The sequence below is a fragment of the Anolis sagrei genome, chromosome 6 (genome assembly GCF_037176765.1).
Source record: "Anolis sagrei isolate rAnoSag1 chromosome 6, rAnoSag1.mat, whole genome shotgun sequence".
Classification (NCBI taxonomy): domain Eukaryota; kingdom Metazoa; phylum Chordata; class Lepidosauria; order Squamata; family Dactyloidae; genus Anolis; species Anolis sagrei.
This window is the reverse complement of record NC_090026.1, coordinates 2,945,714-2,960,635: the sequence shown is the minus strand read 5'-3', so window position 1 is coordinate 2,960,635 and position 14,922 is coordinate 2,945,714.

The following is a 14,922-nucleotide window of genomic DNA, read 5'->3' as shown; positions in this document are numbered from 1 at the left end:
GTTTTGACAATCAGCTGTTTTCTGTCAAATTATATTACTTAAAACAAAATAATTATTTCCCGGGCGTCGGGATCCAAATTGAGAAAAGCGAGATAGCAGTTTGGTTAGGAATCAAGCACAGAAAAATATGAGATTGAAACGGGGCCAATCCACCATTTTGAGATTTTAGCGGATACGGGGGTCCAATAGGAAAGACCCCGTATCCGCGGTTTTAATGGACGCAGATTCGGCCTCCCTGGGACGCCCAGAAGGCATCCCAGGTGGGCTCACGGCTGCCCGGAGCCTGGAAAGAAGTTTATTTCAGGTCTGAGTTAGTTTGAGGCAAGGGAGGATACAATGTATCAAGCGGAAGTAGCAAGTTTCAAGTACCCTCATTAGAGATTAGATACAGAGTCAGGGCTTGTTCATTCATTCAGTCGTCTCCAACTGTTCGTGACCTCATGGACCAGCCTACGCCAGAGCTCCCTGTCGGCCGTTACCACCCCCAGCTCCCTCAAGGTCAGTCCAGTCACTTCAAGGATGCCATCCATCCATCTTGCCCTTGGTCGGCCCCTCTTCCTTTTGCCTTCCACTTTCCCCAGCATCATTCCCTTCTCCAGGCTTTCCTGTCTCCTCATGATGTGGCCAAAGTACTTCAACTTTGTCTCTAGTATCTTTCCCTCCAGTGAGCAGTTGGGCTTTCTTTCCTGGAGGATGGACTGGTTGGATCTCCTCGCAGTCCAAGGCACTCTCAGCACTTTCCTCCAACACCACAGCTCAAAAGCATCTCTCTCCCTTCGCTCAGCCTTCCCTAAGGTCCAGCTCTCACCTCCGTAGGTGACTACAGGGAAGACCATGGCTTGGACTAGGCAATGGATCTTGGTTGCCAGTCTGATGTCTCTGCTCTTTGCTATTTTATCGAGACTGGACATTGCTCTCCTCCCAAGAAGGAAGCGTCTCCTGATTTCCTGGCCACAGTCTGCATCTGCAGTCATCTTTGCACCTAGAAATACAAACCCTGTCACGGCCTCCACGGTTTCTCCCTCTATTTCCCAGTTGTCAATCATTCTTGTTGCCATAATCTTGGTTTTTTTGACGTTTAGCTGCAACCCGGCTTTTGCGCTTTCTTCTTTCACCTTGATTAGAAGGCTCCTCAGCTCCTCCTCGCTTTCGGCCATCAGAGTGGTGTCATCTGCATATCTGAGGTTGTTAATGTTTCTTCCAGCAATTTTCACCCCAGCTTTGCATTCATCCAGCCCCGCACATCCTCGCATGATGTGTTCTGCATACAAGTTGAAAAGGTTGGGTGAGAGGATGCAGCCTTGCCGGACGCCTTTCCCAATCTGGAACCAGTCTCCTGTTCCGTGGTCAGTCCTGACTGTTGCTACTTGGTCCTTGGACAGATTCCTCAGGAGAGAGGGAAGGGGGCTTGGGATGCCCATCCCACCAAGAACTTGCCACCATTTATGATGATCCACACAGTCAAAGGCTTTAGAAGAGTCAATGAAGCAGAAAGAGATGTTTTTCTGACACTCCCTGCCTTTCTCCAGTATCCAGCGGATATTGGCAATCTGGTCTCTCGTTCCTCTGCCTTTTCTAAACCCAGGGCTAGAGGGAAAGTAATAGAGGCTGAGTGCTTTCTTAGTTGGAGCTGCCTGTTGGGTCACATTACATCAGTTTTTTCCAACTTTGGCTACCATGAACTGCGGAACTCTCTGCTGCAGTGCAGACTAATTACTGGGCGGGGGCTCTCGGCACCACAACCATGAGCAAACTTTGGTCCTCCAGATGTTTTGGACTGCAACTCCCACAATTCCTAAAGTTTGCCCCTTATTTATTTGTCGTGTCAGAACAACCAGTCAAATTATATTACATTTCTAACAGAGCAAAGCAAACAAGCAGATTACAAAATTTGTGAGTGTGAGAGTTGATTAAATGTCCTTTGACCAGTATCTGGCCACTTGGAGTGCCTCTGGTGTTGCTGCAAGAAGGTCCTCAATTGTGCATGTGGCAGGGCTCAGGGTGCATTGCAGCAGGTGGTCAGGGGTTTGCTCCTCTCCACACTCGCATGTCGAGGATTCCACTTTGTAGCCCCATTTCTGAAGGTTGGCTCTGCATCTCGTGGTGCCAGAGCGCAGTCTGTTCAGTGCCTTCCAGGTCGCCCAGTCCTCTGTGTGCCCAGGGGGGAGTCTCTCATTGGGTATCAGCCATTGGTTGAGGTACTGGGTTTGGGCCTGCCACTTTTGGACTCTCGCTTGCTGAGGTGTTCCAGTGAGTGTCTCTGTAGATCTTAGAAAACTATTTCTAGATTTAAGTCGTTGACGTGCTGGCTGATGCCCAAACAGGGGATGAGCTGGAGATGTCTCTGCCTTGGACCTTTCACTATTGGCTGCTCCTTCCCGGCGGATGTCAGGTGGTGCAATACCGGCTAGACAGTGTAATTTCTCCAGTGGTGTAGGGCGCAGACACCCTGTGATAATGCGGCATGTCTCATTCAGAGCCACATCCACTGTTTTAGTGTGGTGAGATGTGTTCCACACTGGGCATGCGTACTCAGCAGCAGAGTAGCACAGCGCAAGGGCAGATGTCTTCACTGTATCTGGTTGTGATCCCCAGGTTGTGCCAGTCAGCTTTCATATGATATTGTTTCTGGCACCCACTTTTTGCTTGATGTTCAGGCAGTGCTTCTTGTAGATAAGAGCATGGTCCAGAGTGACTCCCAGATATCTGGGTGCGCTGCAATGCTCCAGTGGGATTCCTTCCCAGGTGATCCTCAGAGCTTGGGATGCTTCTCTGTTCTTGAGATGAAAGGCACATGTCTGTGTTTTAGATGGGTTGGGGATCAGTTGGTTTTCCCTGTCATAGGCAGTAAGAGCACCTAGAGCTTCAGAGAGCTTCTGTTCAACCATCTCAAAGCTCCCTGCTTGAGCAGTAATGGCACGATCATCAGCGTAGATGAAGCTCTCTGTCCCTTCTGGCAGTGGCTGGTCATTTGTGTAGATGTTGAACATGGATGGAGCAAGCACGCTCCCCTGAGTTTGCCCCTTCCTGGCCTGAATGAGTCTCGGGAAATTTTGCACTCTATCCACATGTGGCTGTGCATGTTTGCGTTGGATTTGTTGCCCCTCTTTGTGTCTCTTGGTGTTGGGCTGATTGCATCTCTCCTTCCCTTCTTTCTTCCCTTCCTTCCTTCCCGGCCTCTCTCTCTCTCGACTCCAGAAGTCTCTCCGTCCAAATTGATTCCAGACCGCATTCGGGGCAGGAGAAGCCGAGCAGCGCTTTTGGAGGCCAGAGCAAACCTCCAACCGGCAGGTTTTGGGCCGCCATAAAAAACCCAGCCTGTTTCGAATTAGGCCGGCCCGCTCTCTTCCTCCGCACCCCAATAAATCTCCGTCTGGGTTTGGGATTATTTTGGGGGCCGGAGATGAGACACAAAGAGGAGGGCCCAGACGCTCTCCTTTTGTGTAGGATTTGGGAAAACAAAGAAGGAAGAAGCCCAGGATGGGGGGGATAATTTTCCTTTTTTAGTGTTCAGGAGTGAGTTGAGAAACTGCAAGTCGCTTCTGGTGTGAGAGAATTGGCGGTCTGCAAGGACGTTGGGGTGATAATTTTTCTTTTTTTCGTCTTGCAGGAGCGACTTGAGAAACTGCAAGTCGCTTCTGGTGTGAGAGAATTGGCGGTCTGCAAGGACGTTGGGGTGATAATTTTTCTTTTTTTCATGTTGCAGGAGCGACTTGAGAAACTGCAAGTCGCTTCTGGTGCGAGAGAATTGGCCGTCTGCAAGAATGTTGCCCAGGGGACGTTGCCCAGATGTTTGGAAGTTTTCCCATCCTTATGGGAGGCTTCTGTCATGTCCCTGCATGGGGAGCTGGAGCTGACAGAGGGAACTCACCCATGCTCTCCCAGGATTCAAACCTGCGACCTGCCGGTCTTCAGTCCTGCCTGCACAAGGGTTTAACCCAAATGTGTCAGCAGGGGCTCCTTGGTGACGATGAAAATTTTTTTTTTGGTTGTGTCGGAAGTGACTGCAAGTCGCTTCTGGTGTGAGAGAATTGGTGGCCTGCAAGGACATTGCCCAAGGGATGCCCAGATGTTTTGATGTTTTTACCATCCTTTTGGGAGGCTTCTCTCATGTGATGATGATGAGATACTAGAGGCTCCTTCAGGATAGATAAAACAAAGCAACAACATCAACAACAATGATTTGGACAAAAAACAAGAAAACTGGTGACAATCCACTCCTCGTGACACCCGTAGCAGCCAATAGTGAAAGGACCAAGGCAGAGACATCTCCAGCTCATCCCCTGTTTGGGTATCAGCCAGCACGTCAATCTAGAAATAGTTTTCTAAGATCTACAGAGACACTCGCTGGAACACCTCAGCAAGCGAGAGTCCAAAAGTGGCAGGCTCAAACCCAGAACCTCAACCAATGGCTGATACCAAATGAGAGACTCCCCTCTGGGCACACAGAAGATGGGGCAACTTGGAAGGTGCTAAACAGACCACGAGATGCAGAGCCAACCTCAAGAAATGGGGCCACAAAGTGGAATCCTCGACATGCGAGTGCAGAGAAGAGCAAACCACTGACCACCTGCTGCAATGCACCCTGAGCCCTGCCACATGATGCACCATGGAGGACCTCCTTGCGGCAACACCAGAGGCACTCCAAGGGGCCAGAGACTGCTCAAAGGACATTTAGTATCATGCCAAGTTTGCAAACTTTGCTGTTGTTTGTTTGTTTGTTTTGCTTTTTAAATACATAACAACTGTACCCTTGGTTCACTCCTGATACGATAAAGAAAATAAACCCCAAAACAAACAATACCTTTTTCAAATGACTCTGGCACTGCCGTGTACTTAATAATAATAATAATCCGTTCTTGTGGGTTTTTTCGGGCTATATGGCCATGGTCTAGAGGCATTCTCTCCTGACGTTTCGCCTGCATCTATGGCAAGCATCCTCAGAGATAGTGAGGTCTGTTGGAACTAGGAAAAAGGGTTTATATATCTGTGGAATGACCAGGGTGGGGCAAAGGACTCTTGTCTGCTGGAGCTAGGTGTGAATGTTTCAACTGACCACCTCCATCAGCATTTGATGGCTTGGCAGTGCCTGGGGGAATCTTTTGTTGAGAGATGATTAGATGTGCCTGATTGTTTACTCTCTGTTGTTTTTCTGTTGTAATTTTGGAGTTTTTTTTAAATATTGGTAGCCAGATTTTGTTCATTTTCATGGTTTCCTCCTTTCTGTTGAAATTATCCACATACTTGTGGATTTCAATGGCTTCTCTGTGTAGTCTGACATGGTGGTTGTGAGAGTGGTCCAGCATTTCTGTGTTCTCAAATAATATGCTGTGTCCAGGCTGGTTCATCAGGTGCTCTGCTATGGCTGACTTCTCTGGTTCAAGTAGTCTGAAGTGCCTTTCATGTTCCTTGATTCGTATAAACAATCAGGCACATCTAATTACCTCTCAACAAAAGATTCCCCCAGGCACTGCCAAGCCATCAAATGCTAATCAAGGTGGTCAGTTGAAACATTCACATCTAGCTCCTGCAGACAAGAGTCCTTTGTCCCACCCTGGTCATTCCACAGATATATAAACCCCTTTTTTCCCAGTTCCAACAGATCTCACTACCTGTGAGGATGCTTGCCATAGATGCAGGCGAAACGTCAGGAGAGAATGCCTCTAGACCATGGCCATATAGCCCGGAAAAACCCACAAGAACTGAGTGATTCCAGCCATGAAAGCCTTCGACAATACAATAATAATAATAATAATAATAATAATAATAATAATAATGTTTATTTATATACCACTCTATCTCCCCGAGAGGACTCAGAGCGGTTCCCAGGTAACATCACAAACCATACAAAGCAAAACAACATAACCATAAGATTAACAAAACAATATATAATTAAACTAGTGTATAATATAGATGGTGATATTGATGATGCCAACGGGGGATGATTTTGGGGGCGAAGGGAGAGAGATAAGACACCAAAGCCAGTGCTGCCTAAACCCCTGCTTTGTGGAGGATTTCAGGTGCAAAGAAGGCACCCCAACTGGAGAGAAGAAGGGTCAGAAATATGATTATTGATCATATGAATAATTCCAATAATTCTGCCCAGATGTTCCTCATCTGCCGACCGGCCCTGCAAGATGAATATCTCTGTTTCTCTCCTTTCTGGGCTGAGACTCAAAAGGGATTTTGGGGGTCGGAGGGAGAGGGGAGGGGGCTCTACTTCATCACCCGGGACCCCCTCCGCTCTGCCCTGCGGGAGGGTCGCCTCTGCACTAGACCGGATGATCAAAACCAGATTGGGCCTCCTCTCCCTTTTCTCTCTCTATGGGGGTTTTTTTTGAACCCCCCTTCCCTTCTGCTTCCCCTTTATCTAATATTTAGGATCCCACCGCCCTCCAAAAAAGGACCCCCAAAAAAGGACCCTCAAAAAAGGACCCCCCAAAAAGGACCCCCAAAAAAGGACCCCCCAAAAAGGACCCCCAAAAAAGGACCCCCCAAAAAGGACCCCCAAAAAAAGACCCCCCAAAAAGGACCCCCAAAAAAGGACCCCCCCAAAAAGGACCACCAAAAAAGGACCCCCCAAAAAGGACTCCCCCAAAAAGGACCCCCAAAAAAGGACCCCCAAAAAAGGACCCCCCAAAAAGGAGCCCCAAAAAAGGACCCCCCAAAAAGGACCCCCCAAAAAGGACCCCCCAAAAAAGGACCCCCAAAAAGGACCCCCAAAAAAGGACCCCCCAAAAAGGACCCCCAAAAAAGGACCCCCAAAAAGGACCCCCAAAAAAGGACCCCCCCAAAAAGGACCACCAAAAAAGGACCCCCCAAAAAGGACTCCCCCAAAAAGGACCCCCAAAAAAGGACCCCCAAAAAAGGACCCCCCAAAAAGGAGCCCCAAAAAAGGACCCCCCAAAAAGGACCCCCCAAAAAAGGACCCCCAAAAAGGACCCCCCAAAAAAGGACCCCCCAAAAAAGGACCCCCCAAAAAGGACCCCCAAAAAAGGACAGATCTCCCTCACCTTTGTAAAATCCCACCCCCACAAAACAAACCCCTTCCCTAGAAATTCCCTAGCCTTTTAACTTAGGGAAAGTTGTGATTTTTTTATTTGAGACAACAAGTCCCAGCATCCACAGAGAGTGGGATTCCTGACTGAGAAATAATCAATTTCCCAAGCTTGAATCGTAGTCTTCAGATGGGATGAAGGAGTTTTTGGAGGAAGGGAAGAGAATATTATTATTACTGTAATTGTAATTACTATTATAACATTTGCTATTATTTATAATTACTAAAATATTATTATTCTTAGAGAAGAATATAGTAATTACTAATAGTAATTATTATTATAATATTTATTATTATTTATAATTACTAAAATATTGTTACTATAATTATTATTAGAGGAAAATACTACTAATAATAATATTTATTATTATTATAAATACTACTAATAATAATATTTATTACTATTATTGTAATAGTAATTACTATTATATTTATTATTGTTATTATAATAGTGATTATTATTATAATATTTATTATTTACAATTAATTATTATTATTATTATTATTATAGAAGAATATAGTAATTAGTAATAGTAATTACTATTATAATATTTATTGCTATTTATAATTACTAAAATATTATTATCATTATTATTAGAAGAAAATACTACTACTACTAATATTTATTATTGTCATAGTAATTACTATTATAATATTTATTACTATTTATAATTACTAAAATATGATTATCTTCTTTATTATTACAGGAAAATACTACTACTAATATTTATTATTATTATAAATACTACTAATATTTAGTACTATTATTGTAATGGTAATTATATTTATTATTATTATTGTAATAGTGATTACTATTATAATATTTATTATTATTTACAATTACTCAATTATTATTATTATTATTATTATAGAATAATATAGTAATTAGTAATAGTAATTACTATTATAATATGTATTACTATTTATTATTACTAAATATTATTATTATTATTATTATTAGGGAATACTAGTAATAATGATGTTTATTATTATTATTGCAATAGTAATTACTATTATAATACTTTTTATAATTACTAAATTATTATTATTATTATTATTATTATTATTATTATTATTATTATTTCTTGCCTGCCTCTCCTCAAAGCTCAAGTGGGTTACAACATTGCTAAAATACACATAACAATAACAACAATTAGTAATAGTAATTACTATTATAATATGTATTATTATTTATAATTACTAAAGTATTATTATTATTAGAGGAGAAGACTAATAATATTTATTATTATTGTAATAGTAATTATTATGATAATATTTATTATTATTTATAATTACTAAATTATTATTATTATTATTGCTATTATTTCTTGCCTGCCTCTCCTCACAGCTCAAGTGGGTTACAACATTGCTAAAACACACATAACAATAACAACAACAATTAGTCATAGTAATTACTATTATAATATTTATTATTTAAAATTACTAATAGTAATTACTATTATAATATGTATTATTATTTATAATTATTAAAATATTATTATTAGAGGAGAATACTAATAATAATGTTTATTATTATTATAATAATAGTAATACTATTATAATATTTATTATTTATAATTACTAAAATATTATTATATTATTATAGTAGTACTACTACTACTACTATTTATTGCCCACCTCTCCTCATGGCTCAAGGTGGGTTGCAACATTGCTAAAACACACATAACAACAACAACATTTTTAATTCCAGGTCCCAGAATCCACTGACTGGAGATTCAATGGCCTCAATAGTCATGTTGTCTTGGTCAGGGATTGGTGGGAAAAAGGAAAGAGAGGTATTCAGCAGAACCTAGGAATCTATATATGTGTGTGTGTATACATAGACATACTACAAATTCCATAGTCCAGTGAATTGAAGATTCTGGAGGTTGGGGTCAACACCAACCAATTCTCTTCATTTAGTTGCATTGATAGAAAGTAAATAAATAAAATAAAAAGTAAGTAAATAAATAAAATAGAAAGTATATAAATAAACAACATAAAAGGTAAATAAATAAAATAGAAAGTAAATAAATAACATAAAAAGTAAGTAAATAAATAACATAAAAAGTAAGTAAATAAATAAATAAAAAGTAAGAAAATAAAATAGAAAGTAAATAAATAAAAATTAGAAGGTAAATAAATAAAAATTGGAAGGTAAATAAAATAAAATAGAAAGTAAATAAATAAAATAAAAAGTAAATAAATAAAAATTAGAAGGTAAATAAATAAAAATTAGAAGGTAAATAAATAAAAATTGGAAGGTAAATAAAATAAAATAGAAAGTAAATAAATAAAATAAAAAGTAAATAAATAAAAATTGGAAGGTAAATAAAATAAAATAGGAAGTAAATAAATAAAATAGAAAGTAAATAAATAAAAATTAGAAAGTAAATAAATAAAAATTGGAAGGTAAATAAAATAAAATAGAAAGTAAATAAATAAAATAGAAAGTAAATAAATAAAATAAAATAGAAAGTAAATAAAATAAAATAGAAAGTAAATAAAATAAAATAGGAAGTAAATAAAATAAAATAGGAAGGTAAATAAAATAAAATTGGAAGGTAAATAAAATAAAATAGAAAGTAAATAAATAAAAATTAGAAAGTAAATAAATAAAATAAAATAGAAAGTAAATAAAATAAAATAGAAAGTAAATAAAATAAAATAGGAAGTAAATAAAATAAAATAGGAAGGTAAATAAAATAAAATTGGAAGGTAAATAAAATAAAATAGAAAGTAAATAAATAAAATAAAAAGCAAATAAATAAAAATTAGAAAGTAAATAAATAAAAATTAGAATGTAAATAAATAAAAATTGGAAGGTAAATAAAATAAAATAGAAAGTAAATAAATAAAATAGAAAGTAAATAAATAAAAAAATAAATGAATAAAATAGAAAGTAAATAAATAAAACAGAAAGTAAATAAATAAAATAAAAAGTAAATAAAATAAAATAGAAAGTAAATAAATAAAAATAGAAAGTAAATAAATAAAACAAAATAGAAAGCAAATAAATAAAAATAGAAAGTGAATAAATAACACAAAAAGTAAATAAATAAAATAAAAAGTAAATAAATAAAATAGAAAGTAAATAAAATAAAATAGAAAGTAAATAAAATAAAATAGAAAGTAAATAAATAAAAAATAGAAAGTAAATAAATAAATAGGAAGTGAGGAAGAGTTCGGAAGAGGGGACAGCCAACAGAACTTCTTGGAGGAGATACTTGACAGACTACAAATCCCAAAACACACCAGCAGGAAGATTCTGGGATTTATCGCTCACTTTTCCTAGCCTAGCTTCCTTTTTATAGCTATCACTGGCTGAGGGATTTTAGGAACTGTAGTCCAAAGAAAGGAAGGGGCTTTCCCTGCACAATCTGCTATTAATCTTCTTTTTTCCCCTTTGTTCCCAACCCCAATAAACCTGTGGAAAACATTCCTTTTCTTCTCCATTTCCTCTTGGGAAGCCCTTCGAGGGAGGAAACCCTAAAGTCCAGGAAATGACCAAACGAGGCGTTATTTTTCCAGCCCTGGAGCATCAGACCGTCGGTTTAATTTGCCAATTCTTCCACAACAGGGTTATTTTCATACTGTACATCCCAGCATACTATACATTCCAGCATCCCCAAGCAAGCCGGGCTTCCTAATGGTCGAAACATTATTTTGCCAGGGGATAACAGTGCCCAGAATCCCCCTCCAGCTGCCACAAAACAGAAGGCACTTGTGGCCAGTCCAAACTGCCTGCTTGAGGACTTGGGATGCCAGTAGTACAGGTCCCGAACCCAGGCAATGTTGTGTCCTTTGGTTTTGGAGTTGTAGTTCACCTACATCCAGAGACCACTGTGGACTCAAACAATGATGGATCTCGACCAAACTTGGACTGAATACTCCATATGCCCAAACGTGAACACTGGTGGAGTTTGGGAGAAATAGAATCTTGACATTTGGGAGTTGTAGTTGCCGGGATTTATAGTTTACCTACAATCACAGAGCATTCTGAACCCTACCAATTATAGAATTGGGCCAAACCTCCCATACAGAACCCCCATGATCAACAGAAAATACTGGAAGGGTTTGGTGGGCATTGACCTTGAGTTTAGGAGTTGTAGTTCACCTTCATCCAGAGATCACTGTGGACTCAAACAATGATGGATCTGGACCAAACTCTACACAAATACTCAATATGCCCAAATGTGAACACTGGTAGAGTTTGGGGAAAGTAGAATCTTGACATTTGAGAGTTGTAGTTGCCGGGATTTATAGTTCACCTACAATCACAGAACACAGTTCTCCCATGACCAACAGAAAATACTGGAAGGGTTTGGTGGGCATTGACCTTTGGTTTTGGAGTTGTAGTTCACCTATATCCAGAGAGCACAGCATGATGGATCTGGACCAAATTCTACACGAATACTCAATATGCCCAAATGTGAACTCTGGTGGAGTTTGGGGAAAATAGAATCTTGACATTTGGGAGTTGTAGTTGCCGGGATTTATAGTTCACCTACAATCACAGAGCATTCTGAACCTCACCAATGATGGACTTGAACCAAACTTGGCACACAGTTCTCCCATGACCAACAGAAAATACTGGAAGGGTTTGGTGGGCAGTGTCCTTTGCTTTTGGAGTTGTAGTTCACCTACATCCAGAGAGCACAGCATGATGGATCTGGACCAAATTCTACACGAATACTCAATATGCCCAAATGTGAACTGTGGTGGAGTTTGGGGAAAATGGAATCTTGACATTTGGGAGCTGTAGTTGCCGGGATTTATAGTTCACCTACAATCAAAGAGCATTCTGAACCCCACCAATGGTGGAATTGAACCAATCTTGGAACACAGTTCTCCCATGACCAACAGAAAATACTGAAATGGTTTGGTGGGCAGTGTCCTTTGGTTTTGGAGTTGTAGTTCACCTACATCCAGAGAGCACAGAATGATGGATCTGGACCAAACTCCGCATGAATACTCAATATGCCCAAATGTGAACACTGGTGGAGTTAGGGGAAAATAGAATCTTGGTGGGCAGTGTCCTTTGGTTTTGGAGTTGTAGTTCACCTATATCCAGAGAACACAGCATAGAATCATAGAATCAGAGTTGGAAGAGACCTCATGGGCCATCCAGTCCAACCCCATTCTCCCAAGAAGCAGGAATATTGCATTCAAATCACCCCTGACAGATGGCCATCCAGCCTCTGTTTAAAAGCTTCCAAAGAAGGAGCCTCCACCACACTCCCTCCGGGACAGAGAGTTCCACTGCTGAACGGCTCTCACAGTCAGAAAGTTCTTCCTCGTGTTCAGCATGTTGGATCTGGACCAAATTCTACACGAATACTCAATATGCCCAAATGTGAACACTGGTGGAGTTTGGGGAAAACAGAATCTTGACATTTGGGAGTTGTAGCTGCCGGGATTTATAGTTCACCTACAATCACAGAGCATTCTGAACTCCACCAATGATAGAATTGGGCCAAACCTCCCACACAGAACCCCTATGACCACCAGAGTGGGCCACAGCAACGTGTGGCAGGGGACGGCTAGTAGATAATATATTGTTGTTGTTGTTGTGTACATAAAACCCAAGTTTCATCAGAAAACCAAAGGAGGTCCCACCTGGATAATTTGGATTTTTGAATACTTTTGGTCATGATTTCCAATCCTGGAACATCATCTCACCTCTGCAGGAGTCAACCATGTACCATGAAGCTGTGGACACGTCTACATAGGTCAAGATGAGGGTAGATTTCTCTTCCTAGAGAGAGATTCCTCTCACCTCCTATTGTCTCACCCTGTTAGAATCATGGAATCCTAGAATCAAAGAGTTGGAAGAGACCTCCTGGGCCATCCAGTCCAACCCCATTCTGCCAAGAAGCAGGAATATTGCATTCAAATCACCCCTGACAGATGGCCATCCAGCCTCTGTTTAAAAGCCTCCAAAGAAGGAGCCTCCACCACATTCCGGGGCAGAGAGTTCCACTGCTGAACGGCTCTCACAGTCAGGAAGTTCTTCCTCATGTTCAGATGGAATCTCCTCTCTTGTAGTTTGAAGCCATTGTTCCATTGCGTCCTAGTCTCCAAGGAAGCAGAAAACAAGCTTGTTCCCTCTTTCCTGTGGCTTCCTCTCACATATTTATACATGGCTATCATCATGTCTCCTCTCAGCCTTCTCTTCTTCAGGCTAAACATGCCCAGCTCCTTAAGCCGCTCCTCATAGGGCTTGTTCTCCAGACCCTGGATCATTTTAGTCGCCCTCCTCTGGACACATTCCAGCTTGTCAATATCTCTCTTGAATTGTGGTGCCCAGAATTGGACACAATATTCCAGGTGTGGTCTAACCAAAGCAGAATAGAGGGGTAGCATTACTTCCTTAGATCTAGACACTAGGCTCCTATTGATGCAGGCCAACATCCCATTGGCTTTTTTTTGACACCACATCACATTGTTGGCTCATGTTTAACTTGTTGTCCACGAGGACTCCAAGATCTTTTCCACACGTCCTGCTCTCGAGCCAGGCCTCATCGTCCCCCATTCTGTCTCTTTGCATTTCCTTTTTCCTGCCAAAGTGGAGTATCTTGCATTTGTCCCTGTTGAACTTCCTTTTGTTAGTTTTGGCCCATCATCTCTCTAATCTGTCAAGATCGTTTTGAGTCCTGCTCCTGTCCTCTGGAGTATTGGCTATCCCTCCTAATTTGGTGTCATCTACAAACTTGATGATCCTGCCTTCTAACCCTTCATCTAAGTCATGTATGAAGATCCTGAGCAGGACCGGGCCCAGGAAGGAACCCTCCTTGTGGCACTCCGCTCGTCACTTCTTTCCAGGATGAAGAGGAAGCCTTGGGGAGAATCACCCTCTGGGTTCGTCCATTTAACCAATTCCAGATCCACCTCACCGTAGTTTTTCCTCGCCCACCTTGGACTAGTTTCCTTGCCAGAAGGTCATGGGGGACCTTGTCGAAGAAGGCCTTCCTGAAATCCAGGTACACCACATCCACGGCATCATTCCCCGCATCTACGCAGCTTGTAGCTCTATCGAAGAAAGAGATCAGATGAGTCTGGCATGACTTGTTTTTGATAAATCCATGTTGACTCTTAGCGATGACCGCATTTGTTTCTAAGTGTTTGCAGACCGCTTCCTTGACAATCTTTTCCAGAATCTTGTTCTTAACTAGGAGTCGTCTGTGAGTCGGATGTTTGTAACTCGGGGACGGCCTGTGCACAGAGGGGATTCCCTGCCTGGCCAAGTCTTTTCCCCGCAAACCGAACCTTCCTTGCACAATCAGGGCTGGTGCCCTCTCACCTCTGCTGTGGCTTCCGTTGCTTCTGCAGCCGAGACAGAACAATGCCTTCGCGTCAGATGGATGCCTTGGCCAGGCCGGGAGCGTTTCCTGAAAGGAAGGAGAGGCACATCATGCGGCAGGCGCCAAAATAATGGATTCTGCTGACCGTCAGGAATTTCGGGGGCAAGGCACAAGACCCCTTGTCCTCACGCCAGGAGGCCGGCCGCCTTTTCCCATTGTTGGGACACAAAAGCCCAGGGAACTTGCACATGTCTTGGACTGCGGGTCCCATTATCCCCAGGGCGACCCCAGCCAGAGAAAACCAAGGAACCCAATCTCCCAAATGACACACGAGAGTATCCGCACTGCAGAGTTATCACAGTTTGATGGCACTTTAACTGTCATGACTCCTTCCTATGGGATCCGAAACCCCACTTGACTCATTTCCAACAGACCTCACAACTTCTGAGAAAGGAAAGAAGGATGGGAAAGGAAGAAATGAGAAAAAAGGAGAGAAAGGGGAAAAGAAAAGGAGGGAAAGGAAAGAGGAAGGGAAGAGAAAGGAGAAAAAGGAGGGGTGAA